Below are 11,473 nucleotides of genomic sequence, written 5' to 3' on the forward strand. Positions count from 1 at the left end.
AAGACATATTACAGTTGAAGCCATAGGCACCACTGCAGTCTGAAAATAGCAATACAATAGTATGAAGGAAATGTTCTTTACTTGCATATTGAAGAATATTAACATATTAAGTAATAACAGAAAACCAGCATAGTAGTTTTAGAACACTGCAGTCACAACCCTTCTAAATCACCACCCTGTCATTTATGCTATTCATTGACAGAAAACATATCTGATCACATGTTCGCACAAAGCTGACCATACTTCAATGTGTTCAAACAAAACAAAGCTTGGCTTCCGTAAAATTCTCTGACCCGTCGCAGATTATTGCAAACCAAACCCAGACATCATGTTTCACATAAGTAAAAAAGAATTCGCAGTCTGTCTATGCTTATGTCCCCATAAATATTGTCATTAGCTGTATTCCCACTTTCACAAGTTAAATTGGTTTAACTATAGACGGGTTTATTGGGAACTAACATCAAAGGACTGTGCGCGGCCATGTTTAGAATCAGGGGGTCTGTCCGTCATTAACGGAGCGAAACTCGCACAATTCATATAAACTTATTTTCGTGCTTATATCCAATTAAGTTTCAAGCATGCTGTCCTCGGCACACACCTCAGCTATTTGGGCTGTCTGTCCAGGACAGTGGATTAGTTGTTAGTTGGTTAGTGATTAGTGAGGGAGAAGAGGGTGTAGTGGCTCGCTCTGGGTGGAAGCCGGTATCGGGCTACGAACCTTGTACCTACCAGCCTGTAGTACGAAGGCTTAACCACTGCGCCACCGAGGCCGGTACTCGCACAATAAAAACGTGATGACATTGTCGTGGTACACTGGCTGGAACGAGAAATAGCCCAATGGGCCCACCGACGGGGATCGATCCCAGACCGACCGCGCAGCAAGCGAGCGCTGTACCACTGAGCTATGTCTCGCCCCCACGAATACAAAAGCATAACGAATAATTTAAACATATGCAAGTAAATATAAACGTGTATAGCCTGATTTTGCACTTTAACTAAACAAGGGGCAGGACGTAGCCCAGTGGTACAGCGTTGGCTTGATGCGCGGTCGGTTTGGGATCAAAGGCCGTGGTATGTACTACCATCTGTGGAATGGTGCATATAAAAGATTCCTTGCTGCTAATCGGAAAGAGTAGCGTATGAAGTGGCGACAGCGGATTTCCTCTCTCAATATCTGTGTGGTCCTTAACCACATGTCTGACGCCATATAACCGTAAATAGAATGCGTGGAGTGCGTCGTTAAATAAAACATGTCTTTCTTTCTTTAAAGGGACATTCCTGAGTTTACTGCATTGTAAGATGTTTCCGACTAATACAATATTTCTACGATTAAACTTGCATATTAAATATATTTTCTTGTTTAGAATATCATTGTCTGTATATTCAATGTGTTTCTGGTCGTCTTAATATTTGTAAGAAGCCCAAACTGAATTTTGTCTTCAAATAATTTCGTACGTACGAACAAATAATATTTTCGGAAATAAAATGAAATTTAGCCTATTACAAATATTAAAACGATCAGAAACACGTTTAATATACAGACACTAATATTCTAAACAAGAAAATATATTTAATATGTTGTTAAATGGTGTTTTGGGGTCCATGCACGAAAATGTGAAAATTGTCAGTGACGTGTTTGAGCACCTTAAGCATTATCAGTGGTACAATGTTGTTTTATGTACTGAACGTGGCCGATGTGGTGGTGGTAGTGTCGTGGTGTGGGCAGGAATTCTTGACATCGGAAAAAAACCCATCATTTTCATCATTCTCAGTATTACAGTGACACCAAACCATCACTCCAGTTGTTATTCTGTTCATGCAGCAATATCCAGGTTTTTTGTTTCTACAGAACAATGTCCACAAACTTAAACATGCTTTAACTCGTGAATGGATCTTTATCACTATTCCAGTGATCCACCGTCTCACCAGAAGCATGAGCTAACGTTGTACCGCTGTCAACATGCAATGTCCAAGGTGCTTAGACATGTTACTGACAATTTTCACATGTCCGTGCATGGAGCCCTCAAGCACCATTTAACGACGTGATAGTTACAGATTTCATATTGTATTAAAAATCTCCTGTAACTTAAACTAGCAAATGACGCCTCAATTATATTCAGTGTCTGATTTAATGTTGTAAGTATATTAATTTTTGTTACTTTTTTTTATTAGCATATTCATAAAAAAACGTATTGTTTTACATAACATTTTTCTGAACTTTTTCAATCTTTTTTTTTCCTGTTTCTGAAAAAATGATCCTAAACGTCATGTGGCTACTTACCAGGAAGATTCAAAGGGGTTCGTTTTTGCAAGTAACTATATAGTACATTTTATGGCTAATCAGAAAATGTTATCAGTGTATATTGTAGATTATTAATTTAAAAAAAAATTAATTTGCAAGCAAGGAATGAAAATAATAATAATAATAATAATAATAATAATAATAATAATAATAAAACAGTAATAAAAACAATTAATAATAATAATAATAATAATAATAAAATAGTAATAAACCAATTAATAATAATAATAATAATGATAATAATAATAATAAAACAGTAATAAAAACAATTAATAATAATAATAATAATAATAATAATAATAATAAAACAGTAATAAACCAATTAATAATAATAATAATAATAATAATAATAAATCGACGAAATGGGTGGGTGTGCTATTTTCTTACTGGTGTTGCCTGCATGCATGTTACATCAGTAAATTATTTATTTACCATTTTTCTCGCACACACTGTTTATTAAACAAACTATAACACATACTCGTACTGCAGTCAAGTAGTTCATATCCCCGATCACAGCCAGATACACATTTCCCAGTCACGTGATCACATGGCGAGTTCCCAAGACAATGTCTGTTTATGCAGGATCCGTTACAATCTTTGCCATAGCTACCATTTGAACATTCTGTAATAATAAAAGCAAAACGCTGCCAGAAAGTGTACGTGTTTCACAGTCAATCATATTAACACTACCTTGCATAACAGCTATGATATTTCACATTCTAAAAATAGATATACTATTCTACATGACAACATTAGTATATCTTCAAACACGCATTTTCATCCATGAAGTTATTATGTAGCCTAGGAAATCAATTAAATACCACTCAAACTGTATTGCTATTGCTTTCAGTGAAATACTAACAGTGTACTTAAAAACAGTCTTGATATATTTTCAAACACAATCTGCACGCTGAATGTGGTTCCTCAGGCCGTGTTTAATTCACGTTTGGAACACAGTTTTCGTTAGATCTGTTTCAATGTTTCATCGTTTTAGTGATCTGTCAAATCTCTCTAATGCTAAAATGTGACGAATTGTTTCTACAAATGCCTCGGACGATGGCGGCAACTGGACAGGTTAGTTATATGAATTCGCATTAAAACTGTCCGAGTTGAAGACCTAGTGTCCATTGAATCCCTCTTTCGACGCATGTATGGCATGGAGAATGTCAAAATTTCTTGCCGGGGTTTTATTATTATTTCGTCAAATAAACATTTCCACCTCTGAAGGAATGTATATAGCAAAAGTAGCTCATACTTATGTAATGTAGTAAAACACGCACACGCGCGCACGCGCACACGCAGACAAAATACACGATCTAAATACTTCATTCACAGTGGAATATTGACTAGTTTTGTATGTGCACGAGAGTTGCTTCTAGTTACTTATGTCCGCGAGACTTGATTTCAAACTGAAAATATCAATGAGCCGGCAGTGACATATGCAATCAGCAGCCGGCGGCGGCAGAGTTTTCTTTACAGTAACATCTAAAAGGATGTCTATCGTATTCCAGAGTATAGGTCAGGTGAGGTCATAGGGTTTTACGTGCACATTCAGAACAAGCTGTTGTAGCGCACGCCTGCCCTGGGCACAAGAGCCGGCCTCGACCGGCTTCTCTGTCCAGGATGGACCCAGAGTACACTAACATGATTGCATTATATTAAGGCAGTCGTCTTAAGAAACTCTCAATCCATCAAGATATCAAACACCCACCAATAATTAATGAATCCTTTGGATTTTCGGATCAGTGTGAAGGTGCATTTCAAATATAAGGCAACACTGGCATGCGACGTTACTGGAGGTGGGGTGTACTGAACAGTGTTATGTACCCATGTTTTCTCATTAACGTTCTATGCAAAAACAAAAATAATTATAATACAAAAATAATTATAATACAAAAACAAAAACTATTATAATACAAGCTGAAATGGGTCATTTTAGTATAAAAACACACGATGTTATTAAAACACATACACGCGCACACACGACAGCGTATGTTCGTATGATTTCGAAAATGTTTATACATATACTTGTGAAAGACATCTTATCAGAATAATACTTAATAAGTCAAGCACAGGTTATTATATATTAAGATAATTATCTTACCGTGTGTACAATCTAGTCCACTCCAACCTGGTTTACATCCATTGTCACACTTCCCAGTTATGTTGTGGCATGAATATATTACGTTAGTGTTATCACAATGTCTGCTGGAACAGCTATCACTGCATAGTAAACCATAGTGACCAATAGCACACACTGGAATTAACATTGTGTACATATAGTTAATAAGAAGATACACAGAAAAAACCCTCGTAGATATAAGGGATTACAAGACAACACAGAGAAACACTCGTACACACACACACACACACACACACACACACACATACACACACATACACACACACACACAGATATATATATATATATATATATATATATATATATATATATATATATATATATATATAAACGAGAACAGAGAGAAACGTTATCGTACATATGAATGATTAGCAGATAACGCAGACACGCTTACTCATATAACTGATTATAACAGAGAAACACTCGTACAAATAACTGATTGGAAGGTAACTCTGAGAAATCCTCGCACATATAACTGATTAGAAAATAGCACGGATAAACGCTCGTACTTACAACTGATTAGAAGATAACACAGAGAAACACTCGTACTTACAACTGATTAGAAAATAACACAAATAAACACTCGTACATACAACTGATTAGCAGATAACACAGAGAAACGCTCGTACTTACAACTGATTAGAACATAACACAGATAAACACCTGTACTTACAACTGATTAGAAGATAACACAGAGAAACACTCGTACATATAACTGATTAGAAGATAACACATATGAACGCTAGGAGATATAACTAAAAAGAAGATAACAGAGAAACACTTGTGAGTCATTCTACGAAAAGCATCACTTTTCAAAACACAAATTCAAGATAAAACAATTAAAAGATATACATTTGTATTGTTAACTTTTGGAAACTAGATGAACAAAGACATATAAAATGATATCTGCTACGAAGCACTGTAATCGGCCTGCACGTGCAGACATATCTTACTCCATGAACAATCTCGATATGTCACAGGTGTTACCGGACAAGTGGGATAGTTCAGGAGTTTAGTGATCAAAAGCACATGGGTGTGTTATTTGGATGTCCCTAATAACATATTTGAAATAACTTTAGCATTAAAAACTATCCAAGGGTGTAAGTTTGCATTTCCATACAGATATTCTATATGTGACTTAAATTATGCACTGTGGAAGTTTTAATTATTTTAAAATATGGAGTCCTTCAAAATAAATTGCATCAAAGTCATAAAGGTAGAAGATATGCTTTCCTTAATCAACTTTTTTTCCTTCTGCAGTAATTATTATTTTATTATTATTATTATTATTATTATTATTATTATTTTAATATTTATTACCCCAGATCGCAATGGCAGTATCAGGTTGGGGCCCTGATTCACTGCTGTACATATACATCTTACAAAATAACATGACATATTAAAGCAATAATTTATATACATGCGGACAGAGTGTTTTTCTAATCTGGGATTCTGGGTTTTTTTTTTAAAAGAGCGAAAGAAAAGAGGAAGTAGGAGAAAAAGATAGAGCAACATAATAATGTTGCAGAAGTGAAGAAAAATCACCATTATTGTTAATGATTGCTGTCCATGAGTGCCTTTTGTCCTTGTCTCAAAAACAGTTAATTCAGTAAAACAATAATTATGTGAACATTTATGCTAAGGTATATTGTGTGCAAGTCTTTTAACTATTATCAAAAAGATTAAACCATGGAGCCCATACTTTGTTAAATGTTTCGTAATTACAACTTTTATATAGAATAAATCTTTGTATTTTGCATTTTTTCTTAAGCATGTTTTTAACGGCGTTGATTTCTAAAGCTTGCACATTTTGTAATATACACGTATTTTTATGTTAATAATTAGCCAGTTTAAAAAGACATAATTTTCATCATTAATCATACCAAACATCATATTTTTTTATTAAAACTGATTCTAACTCTTGACTTAGTATTCAAGTTTGAACTGATTCCCATACATTCGTATCCTTATTATATTCAAAGAATAGATGTTGGGTGGTTTCTGGGTAATTGGTACAAAAGCTACACATACTTGAATCAACATAGTGAATCATGTTTAAAAATGTATTAGTGGTTAAAATTCTATATACAATTTTACATTGAAACCATAATAAAGTTGAATCGTTCATGCACGGAAAAGGTAATGTATAGTACTTTTTCCAATCACTCGTGTCAATAATAAATCCTTTTTTGTGCATATTGTGTTTGTGCTTTAGGAGTTATGGATTTATAATTTATTAAATCGTAAATGTCCTTGCATCCTGTTTGCTTTTTTTAACAAAACTTTTAATTTAAAAGGAAGAATGAGATTATTTAGTGCTCTGAAAATGTCGTCTGTTAAATGTTCTAAGTTGTATATGTATGAGTTAACAGCTTTTATTAACGAACCATAAATAATACATTCTGTGGTTATGTGGTACGTTTTTCTGTATCTGTTTATGTAATAAAATATAACCGTGGACACCAAATAGGTCATTTATAAAAACAATACCTTTGCTGACATAATTTTTTTATATAAATGTTTTTGATCAACAAGTATGTCAGTGTGCATAAAATATAATTTACAGTTTGTGGGTTATGTTTTCTCTCTAGCATTAACCAATTAAGTAGTGTGTCTCTCCAAAACCTATTTGACATTTTCTTGATTTTCATCATTATAAAATAGTCTCCATATATTGTAAGCTCATGTATTGATATACCTTTAGCAGATTAAAAAAGGTTTACCCACTTTGAATTATTTATAAACAATCTTCGTACCCATCAACATTTTAAAGCAGTCTTAAAATATTTTCAATTTGGCATTTTAAGGCCTCCTTCTTTATAATCTTGAGTTATTAAATCATGCTTTAATTTTTCGGGCTTGTTCTGCCAAATAAATTTAATTTGGGTATTATGAGAGTTTTAAGTACCGTTATTCTTCCTAAGGCTGTTAATTTTCTAACAAACCACAATTCTAAGGAGTTCTGTACTTCTATTAGCTTAGAGGCATAATTAAGTTCATAATATTTTATAAATTACCTGGGAATTTTATACCAAGTAAACTGAATTGTATTGCGCTCCAATCTAATTTCCATCTAGTATGGTGGTAAACGTCTTTAGAAAAACGTTCGATTCCTATATAAATGGCGTTTACTTTAGAATAGTTTATTTTTAGACCTGAAATTCGTTCATAATAATCTAAATTCGTGAGCGTACTGTACAGGGACTCGGGGGATCCATCTAGAATGAAACTTGTATCGTCCGCATATTGTGATATTAAATATTCTTTGCCATCTGTATTTACACCTTTAATAGTTGGATTATTTCTAATAATAATGGCCAGAATTTCAACACATATAATAAAGATGTATGGAGACAATGGGTCACCCTGTCTGCATCCCCTTTCTAGCTTAATTGGTTCAGACAGAAATCCATTTTGTATTACTCTAGAAACAGAATTGTTATAAAATGTTTTGATCCAGTTTTTGTGGACAACTTAAAATTGAAAATATCAAGTGCCTTATCTATGAATGACCATGATAGTGAATCAAATACTTTCTCAAAGACTATTAGAAGTAGTAGTCCAGCAATATTATGCATTTTGGTATATTGTATAACGTCATATATTAATCTTATATTTTCCCCAATATACCTCCCTTTTATGAAACCGGTTTGGTCTTTGTCTATTATTTTATTGAGAATTTGTTTTATTCTGTTAGCTGTGCAACCTGATGCCATTTTGTAAATGCAGTTTAACAGCGTTAAATTCTCCAATTTGTAAGAAACTCTTTTGGTTTATTTTCCTTTGGAATACATGTAATTATAGCTAAGTTTTGAACATTTGACATTTCCATAATAGAGTAACTATATTTGATAGCCCGGGTTATAAAATGTCCCAAATCAGTCCAAAATAATTTAAAGAATTCGGCAGAAAAGCCATCAGAGCCTGGGCTTTTATAATTTTTCATGGTCTTAAGATACGATAATATTTCTGAATATGTTAATTCTCCTGCTAATCTATTTGCTTCTTCTTCAGTTAATTTATTAAATTTGAAATTAAACATCTTTTTAATTATATCATCATCGCTTTGTTCTAATGGTGCAGAAAAAAGGTTTCGGTAAAAAAGGTTTCGTTTCTTTTAAAATTTTATCCTGATCCTTAATTTCAGTACCGTTTTCAAATTGTATTCTTGAGATTAGCTTACTAAAATAATTTCTTGATTCCATATTGCAGAAATACTTAGTAGGTTTTTCATCTTCTTCTATTCATTTAGCTCGTGAGTGAATACAATGACCTTTTAGCTTCTCTTTTCTTAATTCCATTAATTCTTCATTCTTATTTTCAATCTGTTTAGTATCAACATTGTTTTCATTTTGCTCTAGCATTTTAATTTCATCACAAAGCTTTTCTTCTAATTCAATCTTTAGTTTCTTTTTGAAATGCGGGATACGAAATTGTTTTCCCCCTAATTTCTGTTAATAATGTTTCCAAAAATAATTGATCGTTTATTAAAAATTGGATTTTATCATCCGTAATTAGTTCTAGATTGTCCAAATTATATACTGCAACAACATACTGGTATTTTATTTTCCAAATGGTTTCTTTTATTATTTTAGCATATTCGTGACAAGATAACAATGAATTATTAAATTTCCACAACCCACTACCTTTTTAATATTGTTAAATTTAATACATAGAACTACTCCTGGATGGCCCTAACGATAGCTGTTTTCAATTATTTCTTTTTCAAAAGATTGCATTAAATTACTAGTAACTGAAAAATGTCTAACCTGGCTTGTTTACGTGGCGTCTTTTTTCTCCATGTCTATCTTCTAAGATTTCCATTTAATTCCCTAAATGGATCTTTCAAGTCAAAAATTTCCATATTTTCAATAATGTTTTTGATACTTTGGGTGACTGACGTGTATATAATTTTTTTGTATCTAAATTTTGATTTAACACTAGGTTAAAATCTCCACAAATTATAGATTTATCGTTTTCTAATTCTGAAATATAGCCAAACATATTTTGATAAAAGCTTTCATTGTAAGCATTTGATCCATAATATGTTTGCGAGAGTAGTTCTCTCACCTTCTATTGTTAAATCTAATATAATATAATTTCCGGACTTATCCATTTTTATGTTATGTACATTGTATTCAAAATTTGAATTAAACATAACTGCTACACCTCTTGCGTTTGTAGTATATAAACTTAATATACATTTAATTCCCCACTGTGTCTGCATGTAAGGTTTTAGCTCTGCTGTAAAATTAGTATCTTGTAAACAATATACATTGTAGTTCTTGCATTTGGTAATTTGTGTTACTCAATAATACATTGACTGTCATTTCTCTAGAAACTGTATTTTTTAAAAGTACATGTTGTGGCAGACATACGTTGTCTATAATAACATACAAAACATTTCTTAAAACTATTAATTATTACATAAATATGATAGTAACACCAGTATGACTGAATAAACATACTTTTATATTTTGACAACACATTCATGACATTTAAATAATACCACTCACAACTGTTCATTCGTCCTCTGTTTTTTTAAAAATACGTTTGATGGCCGATATCTACTGGTGGAATGTTTCATCTAGAGAGCATTTAGTTTCTTTTGTTTTCTCATAAGTATATATAGTAACACTAATGACATAAGACTCCAGGGACAAGCTTATATTGCCCACCACATTTTGAATACAGAAACTATTTACAACATTCCTTCTTTAGTGAGAAAGTCAGCCATCAGTATGTATTATATTAAAGTTAGTCAGTGCTAGGTCTTCTGTTATATAGTTTAACAGTGCATCCTGTGTATAGTGTTGTGCTAGGGGCAGGTAACACCAATGACATGTTCTACTGATCCTGAATAAAATCTCTATGAAAGCTGGTTAGCAAAGAGAAAAAAATGCTATGACAGGATGATATTATTAATATGCATCGTTAAAGACAACAAACGTAGTTATATATATATATATATATATATATATATATACGACCCTTGTACATATAAGTGATTAGAAAATAACAGATAAATACTCGTACATGTAAGAGATAAGAAAATAATATCAGATACATCTTTGAATAAGGTTTAGTTTATCCTTAAAATAATGGTTCTTGGTATTATTGTGTTTGATATCTCTACCCGTTTAGACAAAGGGCAACATTTTGTTATATAAATTCACCCAGACATAAAGCCAGTTATTGTGCATTAGGTGTATGTACGTACAAAGCAATGTTGGGTCAGTTCAGCTTTTAAGTTTCGTATACGAATTTAAATATTAAAATTTATAAATGTATTAATGTTGAACATTTTGATGTAACTTAGTGAAAGATGTAATACGTGTTCGTATTTTAGTTTTTTTAAAACAGTGATTAAATAAGCATAGTTTGAAATGAATATTGGTTGTTACATGTTTGATATAGTAATTATTATCATACCATTACACTGCGTTCCAGTCCAGTTTTGTTTACACCCATCCATGCAGTGTCCAGTTACATAGTTACACGGTTGACTTTGACAGCGACAGAACTCGGCGCAGTTATCTCCAAACGTGTCAGCTTCACAAACTGAGGATGAAAAAATATATTAATATACCTATTGGCTGGAGGTTTATTTTCCAAATGTTTAGTTCAGTCGAGCATTAATTATATAGAGGATTCGTCACGTGTATTTTTAATATGGAAAATATCAACCGAGTCTATGTTAATCGGTATTAATAACTCGTAACTTGCTTATACCGCAGATGAAGAATTTGGGTGCAGTCAAACTTTGATAATACCGTTTAACCAGACGAGGTTGATATTTTACATTTTATAAAAGCACGAGTAGCGGTTTCTATTCATCGTATAACACTTCTAAAATAACATTTTAATTAAATGTTTAGTAAATCAGAGTACTAAAGTAGCCGCCATCGGTAATATGACGTCATCACGATTAGCACAAATTAGTTTGACATCACGCATTTTAAATAAATCTTCGAAAATGTTATGCTCAGGTACACAGGTATTCTTGTCTTGTACGCAAATGACCCATC

This window comes from Gigantopelta aegis, unplaced genomic scaffold, assembly GCF_016097555.1.
Source record: "Gigantopelta aegis isolate Gae_Host unplaced genomic scaffold, Gae_host_genome ctg4342_pilon_pilon:::debris, whole genome shotgun sequence".
Classification (NCBI taxonomy): Eukaryota; Metazoa; Mollusca; class Gastropoda; order Neomphalida; family Peltospiridae; genus Gigantopelta; species Gigantopelta aegis.